The 14971-nt window shown below is 46.3% G+C and overlaps 1 pseudogene; it reads left to right on the forward strand.

Moving 5' to 3' along the window:
* The first annotated feature begins 2989 nt into the window (after positions 1-2989).
* Positions 2990-14971, forward strand: part of LOC109320754 — a 20007-nt pseudogene continuing 8025 nt past the window's right edge.

Raw genomic sequence — 14971 nt, forward strand, 5'->3', positions numbered from 1 at the left:
CAACTTCTGGGCTGCTAACCACGCACCTTAACACCCACACCACCCCTGCCTATTAGGTAGAAGCTAGAAGTGAGCGATGAGAGCCACAGGAGTTTCATGGGGACTCACAGGGAAATAGCAGGCACTTCATGAGAATAACCCACAGAAAGATTAAAAGGATGGCATTTCTTTCTCTCCCTGCTACCTCTAAAGTTATATTTATAGTTACAAAACTGTGCAAAACTAGGTGTTCTGTGCATTTTGAACTCACATTCTGACCTGTATTCAACCATATCCAATTGCTGTCTTTGGAAAGTAAAACATGCCATGCCCGTAACATATAAAAGCACAACAGGCCTGATCTAAATCCCAGTCGAGTTGGTAGAAAGACTGCTATCGACTTCAGTGGGCTCTGGATTGCCCCAAGAGTGCCCCAGTTCTCTAACCTCATTCAGATATAGATATATTTTGAAGGCTTTGTGAAAAGGTTTTTAATCTAAAGGGCTCAGTTCTCTAGTACATAACTCAAGTGAAGCTCCCACTAAGATCAATGGGAACTTTGTTTGAGGAGTAAAGACTGAGATGGCATTTCAGTACTGGATCCAGTGACATTATGAGAACACATTCAAAATGTTTGTTGGATGTTTCATTGACTGTCTGTAGCAAATGACACTTTGTACTATTTTTGATGTCACTGCTGGAGAAAGATACGTGATACAAACCTACACACTCTTGACCAAGCGGTACTATTAAAAGCGCAGAAGACATTCTCAAGAGTATTTAAATATCACTGCCCACCTCATGTTGTTAACAATATTGAATGCTAATAATGAATTTCATTATGAATACTGCTGTGTTTCACACTGATATTTTGATACCACCCACAGGACAACACTAAATCTTGTGGAAGTCACTACATGTTGTTCTGCAATGTTCGACTTTACTTAGAGGAATGTCTCAAGGGACAAGCATTTCCAGTGTTTCTTTATCTCCTGTTTATGTCTGACACCTACTAATACTAGGTTTGATGCAGGGAGCTGGGGGGTGGAGTTTCAGCTGTCTCTGTGGCACTGGTCCCATCTCCCACACACTTTTTTTTCAAAATCCTAGATTCGTCTATGGGAGCTGATCTGTGCTCTGCTTGGGCTGAGGGAAAAGAGAAGCTTGGCAGTCCTGGCAGGAAAGCAGAGCAGAGCAGGCATTCTATCCAGCAAAAGGGGATGAAGACAGTCTTAGATTCATGTTGCTTCCCCTGCCATCCCGAAAGCCCAGTCCCTGAGCTACAGCATACCAAGCCTGCGCACCAGCAACAGGAAGAGAATACCAGCATCCCACACCATAAAATAAAAGACCCCCAGAAGCCACATGCTGCCCCTTCCTCTATGCAAGGCAGAGTAGAATCTTGAACTCACAGCCTTGGGCAAGGAAACCACGAGACTATGTGTAGGGAAGCTCACTTCCCAACTGCCCATTCTTAGGCTGTCAGTTTTCCACGACATGGACCACCCCCTTCGGTCACTGCTTGGCCTGACAGAAAAATTTTGGCCAGAGCCAGCCACTGACAAACACAGCTACTCAGTGGGTGCATCTACACATTTATTAATGCATTGAAATTACGGTGCATTAACTTTAGTACCTGTAATAACAGGTACTGAATGCACTGTAATCGGTGCTACTGCGCATTAGCTTTTTACGTGACATTAATGTGCATTAGATGAAGTCTACTGTGCATTAGCACATTAGCATGGTTTTTGCCAGTCGCACTAATGCACAGTAGAATTAGTCTTCTGTACATTAAGCATCTCATGTAGATGTGCCCGTATCATGTAGAATCCTGGAGTTGTACCACTAGTCAGGTACTCTCAGGAGACTGAGCTTCATTTGGAGTGAAGGAAAAATAGCAGCTTGACAGCCCTGCTAGCAAAGCCTCTGAAAAGCAGAGCATGTGTCTGCCCAGCAAGAGGAGGAAGAGAATAGTCTTGAACTTGTATCACTTTGCCACGCAGCCAATAAGCTACAGTGCTTCAAGCCTGCACATCCTTCTCCCCTGGACTCCTAGCCTAGGTACAAACATTCAAAAAGTCCAAGGCAGAATTGATCTAAGTTATATGGTTGTCTATAAGTGGCGTAGTTTAGATTGGTAATGAACAGAACATACATTCACCCTTTGTTGCGGGGGGTGGGAGGCTGCAAATCTCAGACTGGGTTCTGCCATTTTTAAACCAGTCTCTGTTTACCAAACTTCTGCTCTGTTACAGGTATAGACCAGTTTTGCGTGTCAGACTTCTATTCCATTGTGGGTATAAACCAGTTTTCGATCACTTATGCCAGCAAAAGTGTAATGGTCTGTACCTGGTTCTAATGAGATATAGCCTAAGAGAGCACAGCAACCCCAACAATAAAAACTGAAATCCATGTGCAGTGAAGAGGGCTCCAGGCCCAGGAAGATAGTAATCTTGGGCTCATGAGGCCAGCAAGCCAATTACTGAGCTGCAGCCTGCTACCGAGATTACAGGTGAACCGGCAGATTGGCAACTCATTAAAGATATAAGAGAAGCCTACAGCCCAGTATTTTACTACTTATACCCCAAACAAAAACAAAACAAAACAAAATCACACTTATCCCAGAATCTATCTGGCTATCCATGACAACACAATATAGATCATTACCTTTACCAACTGGGGAAACTGAAAATGGGGAGATGGGTGGCCCATAGATGGGAACCATGTCTTCTTGAATTTGCTAATTCTGATATTCTAGGAAACAGTCATGGATTGCTTTTACTCAAATTGCTTTGTTCCACTGAGGCTTTTAGGTTGGACTAATCCAGTGCTTTCATGCCCATGGGGCCTGGGTCCGGGGGCCCTGGCCAATCAGGGGACCCCTGGGTGCCTGGGTTTTCTTGAGAAATGGCAGGTTTCCCCTTGTAGGTGAGCAGTATTCTAACCTGCAAGAAGTCCTGCTTGGGGCTGCCGGGAGGAAGATGCAGGGGGTACCACATGCATAAACATGGCCAGGAATACAGCTGAGCAGCATGGAGAACAGTTCCTTGCAGGTAAGTATATGGAGGTGAAGGGGCATGGGGGAGGGAAGTTTGGGGGGGACAGACTGAGGTCCCCACAGTGAGGGAAGGAGGAAGTGGGGCAGGGGTTGGGGGTGCTGCCCATATAGGACAGTGCATGGGATCCAGGGCCAGGGTGAGAAGCAGGACAGAGCCACAGGCAGCTCATCCAGGGTGTACGAGGTGGGGCAGCTCCCTGCTGCTGCACAACCTCCCCACCCCGCCCCCAGGGAGGCAGGGGAGGAGCCATGTCCTCCCACCCATATTGTGTGCAGGACAGATGTGGGCTGTCTGCTGTGGACTCAGGGCTCTCCATTGTGTTGCCTTCCCCCCGAAGCCCTATGTCAGCTGTATGCCCCCTACCTGCCTGGCAGCAGTGGGGACAGTGAGTTGTGCCTCCCACTGTCAGGTAGGCAGGGGGGCACAGTCAGTGTGGGGCCCCCAAGACAAAGGCAGCAGAGCAGAGACCCCAAGCCCACAGTGGGCAGCCCATATCTGTGCCCTCCTTGGCTCTACTATGGCCGTTGGGGGAGAAGGGGGAGGAAGGGGGAATGGGGAGCAAGGAGGAGAGGCAGGCATATGCCAGCCCACCCCCTACCCAGCCAGATCCATTCAGCCTCCTCTGAGGGGCACAGAGACCTGTCCCACCCTTTGCAATAGCAGCACTAGGAGGGGAAGGGACCCCTGCCCCTGCTGGTGTTTAGCTCCCAGGACCTGAGTCCCAGGGTGGGGGGAGAAGAGTGGCATGAATGTATTGGGGTGTGGGGCACCTCCAATTTTCTGTTTACCCAGGACCCCAATAAACCTTAATCTATGACTGACTGGGAAGAAATTATTTAGTTGGAATTTATATTCTTGGGAAAGTAACCATTCTAGAAGGAAGGATTTCTTGTCTAAGTCATGCTTACAGTGGAGCAGAGGGGGAAAAAAGCCTTTGGCCCTTGAGAAGGAGCACCTCTGCCCAGCCAGAACAGACCATGGGCAGTCCTACACTCACAGCCTTTCCCCTCCCTGGTAGAACATGCATCCCACCACGCATGGAGCAGCTTGACTGGGCAGCCTTTTGGCGCAGTCTCATTATGCAGGATGGATGTTGGGCATTTCAGCCAGACCCCTTCTGAAAAGGGAGCAAATACAGACAAACTTCTTTGATAGCCAACAAATCGAGACAGTCAGCAATCTTGAATCCAAGACCTTGGGCTGACAAGGGCAGTACAGTAACCAATGAGGTACAGCAGGAAGCCTAGCCAGCTTCCTCATACTCCTCTCCTTGGTGCCGGGCAACCTTGCTATAGATTGAAGCCAAGCCTCAGGCTCTGTTCCGTGCCCCAGCCACAGTTTGCTGAGACCAGAATGCCTGACCCAGCACACCTGGCCCTTCAACTTTCCAACCTGAAGCCTTGCCATCCTCCCTCAAGGTTAAGTCAATCACAATAATAAGCCTTAATAACATCTTCATTACGCATTTCCTATCTGAGGCCTGGGCACCCACATCACAGCCAACTTACCCCTTCAACTTTGCACCCTAAAGACTTGCCACTGGTCCAGTAGGCTCAGGAGCCTGCCTAAGCTACACTTATATAGGGGTGGGCTGGTGGATGGGAGAAAAAAGCTTCAGCCCTTTAAGAATGGGTACCTCTGCCCAGCCAGAACAGGCTGTGGGCAGCCCTGCATTCAGGGCTTTTCCTTTCATGAGTACAACACACATCCCTACACAAATGGAGCAGCTTAGCTGGGCAGCCTTCTGCCTAAGGAGCCTTGGCCTCCTTATGTGATATGGACAGAATGGGTCTCAGCCACTCCACACCTATGTTCCCAATGCTCAGAATGAAGCATAGGCCGAGAATGAATGACCTGGCATGCAAAGCCCTTCCTCTTTCATCCCCAAAGCCCTACAACAGGTCAGATGGACTCAGGAACTATAATACAAAATGTGTAAAGTTATCATACTCTAGGGAGCAGTATAAGTGTATTGCATGGGTGTGCAGGCAGAAAATTGGGAAAGCCAAGGGATTATGAAAGATGTAACTGGCAAGGGACCTAAAAGACAATAATAAAAAGTGATTCTACAAGTATGTTAGAAGTAAGTGCAGGTCCCATACTACATATGGAAAGCAATCAAGTTGCAGGTGATGCATGATGGCTGTAATATTTAACATCTTTTTACTTCAGTCTTCATGAATCAAGTCAGCCACTAGATGATGAGCACAGTTGGCAGCAAAGATAGAGAAGGACAGGAAAAGCTTAGAATAGTAAAAGACTAGGCTAGGGGTTATTTTGAAAAGCTATATGCATTCAAGTCAATAGGGCTGGATGGGATAGACCCTAGTGGTATTTGTACATAACACTGGGGTTTAATTCTCCCGAAATTGAAGCAGGCAAAGTAAACCCCCATGGCGTGTACATGCCCAGTCTTTACCTGCCTCTCCAGCGGCGGGGAGGGGAGGGCAAGCTGCCAGCAGATCGAGAGATGCCTGAGCTGTGGGAAGGAGCTGGTGCCTCTCCCCAGGCAGCACCCATCCGCAGGCACCTGGCTTAGGTGGTCCCAGAGGGCATTGCAGTCACTGAGGGAAGCATCGAGCCCTGCGCAGCTCAGGCAGGCAGGCAGGCTCTGGGGGAAAAAAAGGATCAGGCTCACTACTTTTTTTTTTTTCCTTCAGTGGAGCCTGCCTACCTGGGCCGCCACCAGGCTGCCTGCACAGGCCGCCAGCACAGCCCCTGCTGTGGAGCCCGATGCTTCCCTCCTCAGCTGTAGAGTAGGAAACTAAAACTCCTCAGAGGTGTTTTAGTTTGCTGAGACCCAAAGTCATTTACTGTGTCCCAAAGTCATTTAAGGTGTATTACGCTGCCGAATATACTACAGCAGCTGAAATTAATGCGCAATACACCACCAAATTGGAGAGTAGGTTTAGGTTAGACATCCACAAGAACTACTTCACAGTTAGGGTGACTAGGAGCTGGAACCAACTTCCAAGGGAAGTGGTGCTGGCTCCTACCCTGGGGATCTTTAAGAAGAGGCTTGATGCCTACCTGGCTGGACTCATTTGAGTCCAGTTTTTCTCCCGCCCAGGCGGGGGGGTCGGACTTGAAGATCTACAAGGTCCCTTCTGACCCCACTTCTATGATACTATGATTCTATGGATTGGCTGAATCCAAATCCAAAGTGAATACTAGCTGCTTCGCACAGGCCTAATAACTATACATGCTTATGGTGCAGTGGTGTGCCTGATTTGATCAAGAGACAGTAAGACACCAATCTCTTGTCAAGTTAATAGATAAAGAGTTATTACAGGTGGATTTCTTTAGGATTGATGGAACTAGGAGCCTTAACCTACTATAAATATTATGTCAAACCAAATTACATCATCAACTTTCTTGGCCTGGCACACTGCACAAGTGACACCAGTGTGTAAGTGACAGTAACTGAGCATCTATCAGGAGACAGTTCAATGTATCAGACAACATCCAGCGTAATGCTGAACCTTCAATAATATCTATGCACAATCACCTTCATAAGAAAGCATGTATATACATCAAGTATTTGTCCAGGGCAGGATCACAGATCTGCAAGTGGGGTTTTCACAGATTTCATAGATTTCATAGACATTAGGGCCAGAAGGGACCTCAGAAGATCATCAAGTCCAGCCCCCTGCCCCAGGGGCAGGAAGTCAGCTGGGGTCATAGGATCCCAGCAAGATAAATATCCAAATTTCTCTTGAAGGTGTTCCAAGCATGTGCTTGAACCACCTCTGCCAGCAGTCTATTCCAGACCTTGGTGGCTCACACTGTAAAGAAGTTCTTCTTTATGTCCAGCCTGAAATGGTCCTCAAGGAGTTTATGGCTGTTCAACCTTGTAATCCCCTGGGATGCTCTGGTGAATAGACATTCCCCTGGATCCTGGTGAGCACCCCTGATAAACTTATAGGCAGCCACCAGATCACCCCTCAGCCTGCGCTTTTCCAGGCTGAAGAGTCCCAGAGCTCTCAGCTTCTCATCAGAAAGTCAGTTTTCCTGACCTCCGATCGTATGTGTGGCACTCCTCTGCGCTCTTTCAAGCTTCTCAACATCCTTTTTGAATTGTGGAGCTCAAAACTGGACGCAGTACTCCAGCTGCGGCCTCACCAAGGCCAAGTACAATGGGAGAATGACGTCCTGGGATTTGCTTGGGAAGCATCTATGGATGTAAGCCAGTGTTTTGCTCACTTTTCTGGCCGCAGTATCCCATTGAAGGCTCATGTTCATCTTGTGGTCAATCATGACCCCCAAGTCCTTTTCATCTGTAGTGCTAGCCAGTGTAGCACTGCTGAGCCTAAAAGCATGCTGCAGGATTTTCTTCCCAAGGTGGAGAACAAAATGCCAAGGAGGCATTTTTCGGTGTTAAACACCATCAGGTTCTCATCCGCCCATTTTCTGAGCCTGTCAAGGTCAGCCTGGATCACCCTCCTGTCCTCAGGTGTGGACACTTTACCCCAGCGTTTGGTGTCATCGGCAAACTTGGCCAGGCCACTTCTGATACCAATGTCCACATCATTAATGAAGACGTTGAATAGTGTTGGGGCCAAGGACAGAGCCTTGAAGGACCAAGCTAGATGTACACCTTGCTGGGGTCATTTTACCCCAGTACTCTTTCCTGCCATGGCAGGGGGTCAGACTAGATGATCTACTCAGGTCCCTTCCAACCCTAGAAACTATGACACTATCAAATGTGTAAACAGCAATGCCATTAAAGTGGTACACAAAGACATTTAACCCACTTCAATGTGTCATGTACAGATGCCCTTTGAGAGCTTGTAGAGGCTGAATATTTGGAAAAGGGCAAATATGGTACCCACCTTTAAGAAAAAGAAGAAAGTAGATCTAGGGAATTACAGGCAAGTGAGACTGACCCTGATACCTGGAAAAATCATGGAACAGGTCCTGCAGAAATCTATTTTGAAGCACCTAGAGGAGAACAATGTGATCAGAAAGAGCCAGTATGAATTCACTAAAAGCAAGTCATACCAGGCTAATCTGAGTTCCTTGTATAAGGGACAGGCTCTGTGGAGTGGGGAAGAGTAGTGCATATGATATACCTTGACTTTAGTAAAACTTTTGCCATGGCCTCCCATGACAGTTCTGATAATAAGTTAAGGAAATACAGAATAAAGGGAAGAATTGTAAGGAGGAAGCATAAATGGTTGGATCATCATGCTCAATAAGTACTCTTGAATGGCTTCATGATGGGAGGAAGTATTGAGTGAGATTCCCCATGGGTCTCTTCTGGATGCAGCATTGTTTAACATTTTCATTAATGGTTTGAATGAAGGTATTGAGTGCACACTTAGCAAATTGGCAGATGACACTAAGTTTGATGGAGCTGCAGACACTCTGGAGAAGGGGAGGGCAATTATTTTAACTGGAGGGCTGCTTAATGAGTTTTGGTCAGCTGTCAAAGGCCACAAGGGTAGCCCTGCCCCTTGACAGGGGCTCTGCCCCAGTTGCCATCTTGGGACCAATAATCCCACTTCTATGCCCTGACCTTTGCTACCAGAAGTCCCTCTCCTTGCCCCCAGAAGAACTCCTTTGTGAGGGATGTGGTGGGGATGGAGGAGTTGCCTTCCTGGAACTGGAGAAAAACCCAAATCATATACTAAAAAATAAAACATCCACTATAACTCATTTAAATTTTATATCAAAAAATATTTTTGTCCTGATTTACATGCATTTGTGCAGCGTATATAGAAGTGATTGGATAATAGCTCAAAATAAAGTTTTGCTCTTGTATATATTGTGGTGGAGGTTGGAGGAGTGTGTGGGGTGTGATAGGGTGGGTGAGTGTAGGGTTTGTGGGGTTCAAGATGTGTGTGTGGGTGGATGTATGGGTCGGTGTGGGGTTTGTCAGAGGATAGCTGTGTGGCGGGGGTGTATAGGTTTGTTGTGGTGGAGGGTGTGGGTGTGGGGTATGTATGTGGGGGGTTGATATGATGGGCTATGGATGTCCCCCACACCCTCCCCATGGCATACAGCCCCATTGCCACTGGTGGCAGCAGCAGCAGCAGCAGGCAGTGGACCCTCAAGGCATTCATGGCCTGTAGCATGCAGAACCCCCTGGAGCCACGTGACTCAAGCCAACCCCTGGGAGCTGCAAGCAGGGAGCAGGGAGCAGGGCTAGGCCAGCCCAGTTTCATTGCATGGGGCTCCCCATGGCTCACATGCAGCTCCCAGGGCTTGGCCAGAACTGTGTGCCACCGGGGGGGAACCCCATGTGATGGAGCTGGCATTCTGGCCCTGCTTCCTGCTGCAATGTGCAGCTCCTGGGACTCAGCTGGGGTGGCAGGGAGCAGAGCCAAGCCAGCCTGGCTCCATCACACACGGCTCCCCACCACACCCAGAAGAGTCCCGGGAGCTGCACATAGTAGCAGCGAAAGCCACCAGCAGTGTAGAGCTCCCCCCAGCAGTGTGCAAGTCCTGGGAGATGCACTTGATCTTCAGGGAACCCTGCGCAATGGAACTGGGCCAGTCCAGGTCCCATGTTCCTGCTGACCTGGGCTCTACATGCCATGCTTCCACCAACCCAGTCCCCATGCTCCGGGCTCCTGACCATCTGCAGCTTCCCCCTGGCTGCCACCATTTCCCTACCTACTGCCCAGAGTGCTGCAGCAGTGATAGAACAAGAAGCCGCTGCAGGCCAGGGGAGCTGAGAAGTTTCCCCTGGCAGCTGCAACAGTGCAATAACCCCACCTGGAAGCTGTGTGCTGCCCAGGGCTGGGGCCAGAGCCAGTGGCCTCCTGTGGGCAAAGGTAGGAGCGCAGTGTGCTGACCCAGTGGGAGTGGGTGAGGCTTGGCCCTATGCAGAGTGCATCAGGGGCAACCATGGGCCAAGCCAGATACAATTAATGGGTGGGTGCCTGCCCATGGTCTGGATGAAATCACCTGGCAGGCTGGATCCAGTCCGTGGGCTGTATTTTTCCTGCCCCTGCTCCAGAGGGTAGGGCTTCGATCCACAATGTCCTGTATGAACTGGAGAAATAGTCCAAAAGTAAAACCAGTTCTTTTCCTTCTTCAATTTCATTTAAGTCCTGTACTTAGGACAGAATAATTTCATGCAAAAATACAGACAGAAGAACAACTAGCTAGGCTGCAATACAGCAGAAAATGACCTAGAGGTTACAATGAACCATAAGTTCAATATGAGCCCACAAAGTGCTGTCATTGCAGAAAAAAGGGGCTGTAACAGGGCCCTGCCCTGTTATTAGGGGTTTGGGGGAGTATGAACAACCCCACACCCCAGAAGCACCTCTGCACACCCACCCCAGACCAGGGAGAACTCACTGGAGACTGGGGAACCAGGCCCTGGGACATACAGAGTCCCACAGCTAACACAGGTGTGGGGAGTGAGAGAGGATTAGCCACATGAGCCCAGGGTGGGCAGGATAAAAGACAGTGAAAGGAGCTTGGAGTTGTTAGGGGTTAAGCAGTTATCAGTAGGGTCTTTCTTTTGTGCTCTCATTTGTTTTGTTACAGAAGCCAGCAGGTTCTGCAAAGCCTCTGAAAGATAAGAGGCAGCCAGAGGGTGAAACTTGGAAGAACTACTAGAAGGCAGCTAAGTGCTAACTTATTTGTTTAACTTCCTTTGTTTGTTTTGCATTGCTAACAAGCCTGTGGTGGCCTCTGGGTATTGTCCACTAGCCTAGTTGCAGCTGAGGCTGTTACTTTAAAATTGCCAATAAGTCAAATTAAGAGTGAGACCTTAAAAGGGGGGATAAGGCAAAATGCCATGTTTATTGGTAGGCAAAGTTCTTTGTGTGAAACTATATCTTTTATTAAACCAACTTAAATAGTTGGAAAACAACTATTAAGTGAGCTTTTGGGTTCAAAAACCCTCTGTCAGGGGAGAGAAGGAGGATGAATAGTGGAGAGATACCTGGGGAGTCAGATGTCAGGCAGGTTATAATGTGTCATAAATCTGACTATCTATATTTAGTCCATGACTTTTTTGTATCCAGGAAACTGATGAAGTGGAGTTCATAGGCTCATCTCTGGGAAGTGTTTTGTAAGTTTCCTTTGAGGATCAGGACTGAGAGATTGGAGAGAGAGTGGTTTTCTTGTGGGAAGTGTGCCCCCACTAGTAATTGGGTATTTTTGTCTTTTGATAGATTTCTGGTGTGTGTTAATTCTGGTGCACAGTTGTTGTTGTTTGGTCTCTTCTACATATTTATGGAGGGTCTCTTTCTAGCATGGGTTGCAATTGTTTTGAGAATTTTTTCCATATAGGTTTGAGGGAGCAGTGATATGTCATAACCAGCAGTGTGCAACTTTGGGGGGGGGCATTTCTTCTGTACTGCAGCAGTTCTTCACGTGGTATCTGGGTGGCTCTTTCAAACATGCAATTTCTCTCTCTCTCTCTCCTGGAGGGGTGTCCTTGTTGGGTGAAAGCCTTTTTAAGACTAGTGAAGTGGCAATCCTGGGTGTTCTCCTCAGTGCATATTCAGTAGTATCTGAGGGCTTGGCTATATAACACAGCTTTTTTGGTGTGTTTTAGGGTGATTGCTGGTTCTGTGCAGATATGTATATTAGTTTGTGGGTTTCTTGTATAACACGGTCTGTATTCTACCATTCTGGATACTAATCATTGTGTCTAAATAAATTTTTTTTTTTTTTTGTGCTGGTATTCTAGAGGAAGTTGGATGGAGGGATGGTGATTTTGCTGGATTTCTGATGGAACAGAATCAGAGATTGTAGGTTTTCAGTCCAAATGATGATGTCCTTGATTGTATCTGAAGTAATAACAAGGGTTTAATGGTGCAGTTCAATGTTTATTGGTGACATGAAGCAGATACATAAGCTTGGACACACCAGTCATGCATGCAGACAAAACTACTCCAGTAAGGTGTTATAGTTACCAGCAGATGTTACTCAATATTGGTACTGAATGGCTGGGTCCAGGCTTTATTGAGGATATCAGTGGGGAGTATACAGGCATGTATGCCTGTGCCCCATAAGGTTGCAGAAAGTGGATTCCCCACCTGGGCTTGTCTAGATATCTCTTTATAGGGATTTCAAGTCTTTGTTCAGCATTGGGGTTTTTCCATGCTGTTTTTAATTCAAGGTTGTTTCTTTTGGTTCTCAACTCAAGGTCATTCCAGTGCATCTTCAATGAGGTAATTCCAGTAAAGCTGGTTATCTCAGAGATGATATTTCAGTCTTGATCTTTGCTTTGAAGCATTGTAGCTTGTATCTCTGCCTTGAAGTACTGTGTAGTTCAAATGGCAAGATATGCAAAATTCCTTCTTTGCACCTGATCACAGATGAGCTCTTCAGCCACTTATTTAATTAGCTTACTGTCTAGTAAACTAATTAAGCACCTTAGTGCCTTGTTGCTTACACAATCAGTTAAATGTTGGGGTTTTTTTGTTTGTTTTCATGCAAATAGTTACCATTCTTTCACCATTCACCCTCTCACACATGCTCACATACACAGGCCATATGAAGTTCATCTACTCACGTCAAGCAGGGAACAAGCAGTCTTAGTTTCTCATACAATCATAGAGATTTATCAATTCAATACTATTATTAATTATATTTAAATGATAAAGCAAAGTCATACTACAAGGGAAGGGCCCTGAACAGTGGGTACTTGCGCTGACCAGCTTTACTTTTGCTGCTGGCTTTGGACAACTAGCTTGACCAAACATACCCTGCTGTGATCTGCCCATAGCAGCCTACAAGGACCAATAACATCCTGGGTTGTATTAATAGGTGTGTTACTCACAAATCAAGGGAAGTGATTCTTCTATACTGTTTTACCATTGGTGAGGCCTCACCTGGAGCACTATGTCCAGTTTTGGACCCCATACTTCAAGAAAGTTGTGGACAGATTGGGAAGAATCAAGAGGAAAGCAACAAAAATTATTAGAAGCCTGGGAAACATGGGTTAAGAGGAAAGGCTGAAAGAATGAGGATTATTTAGTCTGGCAATGAGAACTAAGGAAGGAACTTCAAATACCTGAAGGGACATTATAGAGAAGATGGAGATAAACTTTCCTCTGTGGCTGCAGGGGGCAGGAGAGGGAGCAATGCCCTCAATTTTTCTCTACCAGTTTATCTTGGAGATTAAGAAGTCTTTTCTCAGCATAAGGGCAGTTAAGTACTGGAACAGGTGCTTGGATAAGTTGTGGAATATTGAGGATGAGGTTAGACTGGGGCGGGCAATTTATTTTGGGCGGAGGGCTGCTTACTGAGTTTTGGCAAGCTATCGAGGGCCACATGAAAGGCAGCCCAGGGCAGATGGAAAAACATTAGAAAATTAATATTAAGGGGCCCTGTGGGCTGGATAGAATGGCTTGGCAGGCTGCATTTTGCCCACCCCTGGGTTAAACAGACACTTGGTTGGGATTTTTTTTTTTGTTTTTTGTTGGGGATGATACTATCTTGAGCAGGGAGCTGGACTAGATGATGTTATGAGGTTCCTTCCTGGCACGTGTTCCCATGATCCTACATATTATTCTGTGATTTATTTTATTTATTTTTCAACTTTCTCTCACTTAAACTTTGGGAACTGGACTGAATTGGCGCTCTTGTGAACTGGAGGGTATCAATCAGATGGGATCTACATCATTGTGCAAGGTCGAATTCTGGAAAAGAGGATTTCTTAATCTTGTTTCCCTTGCCATCATGGGATGCTGCTTGCCACTATCTGGTTTTCTGCTCTCTTTAATGTATGGTCTTCACTCGCAAGGCAGCTTGGTTTTTACAATTTTACCCAAGTAATTTAGCTTAATGTTGGTGGTAGTGATTTAATGTAATGAAATGGATTGGATGTAGCTTTTATTATAATATATTTTTTGTTAATGTCATGTACCTGAAGCCATGGTTATTTATTTTAAAATCTATTTTGAGGCCCACTTATAGTATTTCTCTTTAGACCTTGTGGCCTGTTCAACTTGGTCTCATGACTGGTGTAGCTGGACAGGTTAACTGCTTCTTTTAGTTTTATTGATCGGTCGCATCTGTAAAGGTGCAGTCTGCAGTTTCCCAGAAATGGATTTGAGGAGCTTCTGTTTTTGCCAGACTTCTGCCACTTGGCCTGGGCTGGCAATATCCCAGTACTCTGAAGGAGGTGGGGAGGTTTTTCTTTCTGTTTCACAAAGCATGGGCTAGGAAGTGCTGCTCTTGAGTGTCTTCTACATCTGGGCACATAACATTTGCAGAAGCCTTTGTTGGGCTGGAGGTTAATCTAGCTTTAGCCATTTCCCATGCACATCTCTGGGAACAGTGGCAGAAAGAAGGGGTGATCTGGGAAAAGAGAGAAGCAAAGCCAGAGCAACTGGATAGATTGATTTATTTTGGAGGTTCACAGAGTAGCTCTAACCCCATCTGCCTGCCTCCAAACTAAATTCTATAGCTTCTATAGCAAGCTTGGCCAGAGCTCCAAAATCAGGGTCTGGCTATTTGTTTTTGTCCTTGGGGTCCGACAAAACATTGTAGACTGTGCTTGCCAGCAGGATCAAGAATGTAGACTCTTAATATATGGTGGTGGTGGTGCTGCATAAGCTAGGGGATGGTGTTGGCAAGGCCCTGAGTAGGAGTATTAGAAGATAAAACAGTAAGGAAACTTCACAGAACAAATCTGTTTTATCTCAGGATTTATCAGTCCTACATGTTCATCCAAGTCATATTTTCAGGATAAAGTGATATTTAGTCAGAAATAAAATGATAAATAGTATATATCAGAAGTAATGCATTATGCATATAATATATATAAATATTTTACTACTTTCATTTGCTTGGGGTTTTTTTTGGTTTTTTTTAAATAAGATTTAACACTTTAAAAAAAAAATTAAGTAGTCCAGTTACATTAAGGGTACTTACACTGCTGGGCTGATTTTTATAGGGTTTAAAGGAATGTGTGGCACCTCAGATATTACTGCTCTAAGGAATTCTAGTTTAAA

Source organism: Crocodylus porosus, unplaced genomic scaffold, assembly GCF_001723895.1.
Source record: "Crocodylus porosus isolate Cpor-Errol unplaced genomic scaffold, CroPor_comp1, whole genome shotgun sequence".
NCBI classification, from domain to species: Eukaryota; Metazoa; Chordata; order Crocodylia; family Crocodylidae; genus Crocodylus; species Crocodylus porosus.